The sequence below is a fragment of the Austrofundulus limnaeus genome, unplaced genomic scaffold (assembly GCF_001266775.1).
Source record: "Austrofundulus limnaeus strain Quisiro unplaced genomic scaffold, Austrofundulus_limnaeus-1.0 Scaffold817, whole genome shotgun sequence".
In the NCBI taxonomy this organism is placed as follows: Eukaryota; Metazoa; Chordata; class Actinopteri; order Cyprinodontiformes; family Rivulidae; genus Austrofundulus; species Austrofundulus limnaeus.
Window position 1 is genome coordinate 177,075 of NW_013953219.1, and position 1,726 is coordinate 178,800.

A 1,726-nucleotide genomic window follows, 5' to 3' on the forward strand; every position below is an offset into this window, starting at 1 on the left:
ATTTAGGTGGCTAGCTAAATATTTAAGTTTCAAGCTAAATATTTAGCTCAAAACTAAATGTTTAAGTTACAAGTTAAATGTTTAGCTTGTTAACTTAATATTTAATTTGTAAGTTAAGTATTCAGTTTATAAACTATGACATTTATAAATGTATGAATCATTTGGTGAAAAACTGACTGAAAAAAAGTGTTCTTTTCTTCTTATAAAAGGTTTAAAAAACAAAAATACTGGTGGTAATTTTTGATGGTGTAACTTTACAAACGGCAGCCCATATTAATCATTTAGTTTCAGCCTTTTTATTCTGACCCAGTTTGCGACCAGGACAAAGGGACAAAGGTCACATCTCAGGACCACTGATTTATGGTCCACGTCCAGGGGGCTCCTGCAGCAGAAATCAGCTCTGGTCTTGGAAAGACTAAAAAGCAAAAACATCCCTCACATGTGAGCAGAAACACAAGAAATAATCATTATTAAAGTGAATCTCACATAACAAAGAGCCTGCGAGGCATTTTCACCACAACAGAGCCTGAGTTGAGGCCAGCATCTTTCCTCAGCCCTTACTGGGACAGAAACTGGGCCTAAAGCAGATAAAAAAATAAATAAAAAACAGCTGCTTTGCATTTGCAGTCCAAGCCAAATAAACACTGGAAGACAATCCAGGCGATCTGTCCGTGTTGGACCGAATGTTTGTAATTAAAGCTGTGAACGGCTGAAAGTCCACCATCCTGAATCAGTTTGCTCTTTTTTTTCTGAGGCTTTTAAGTGAAGGACGAGTTTCTTTGATCCACCCCGTCTGCAACGCACATGTCCCGTCTTCTATTAGTCCCAGACCACCAGGACCCCTGTGTTTACTCACAGGCAGGAGGTGAAATCAGCACTGATGGAAGCTGGAGGGCTGCGATTACATAATCATCTGATGTGATCGTGTTCTACAAGTTTTTACCAGCGCTACCTGTTGATGTCCTGGATGAGCTGCTCTGTCAGCCCACATGTGTCATTAACAGCATCCAGCAACCAGACACAAGAGAAAAACGAGAAACTCTGTCCAAACTCTGAGAAATAATAACACTCTCAGCCAGGTGTAGCTTCAAAAACTGTAAATTTAAGCTAAAAATCCATAAGAAAAAGTATTTTTATGGAGTTCCATTGGTGCCAAAAATTATGGAGTTCCATTGGTGCCAAAAATATGTTGTTGAGCCTGAAGGGCTCGACACACGGCAGGCGACGTCGCTCTCTCTCCATTCATTTCCTATGGAGCCTGTGCGGTGAAGCAACAATCACTTGCCCTCCTCCAGCCAAGCGACCGGCGAAAATAGTGCATGTGAAATTTCGCACTCGTACACGTAGACGTGCACATGCGAGCTTGCGACATGACATGAAAGTTGAAAAATGTTCTACTTTTGTCGCTGTCGCTTAGCGTACAACCAATCAGCGAGGGTTTCATTGACTGACCAATGAGAGGAGAGTATGCTACACACTGCCGTTAGCTAACACTTTCACCAAGTGATTACTAAAAAGCTTTGTGGGAATTTATTGGCACTAGGGAGAAGTTTGTGGTAAGTTTTTCCTCATAAAGGGCTCGACACACGGGAGGCGACAAACTACAGCGATTAACGACTGTCATATGTCGCGTCGCAAGCTCGCGTGTGCATACGAGCGCGAAATTTCACATGCACTATTTTCGCCGGTCGCTTGGCTGGAGGAGGGCAAGCGATTGTTGCCTCAC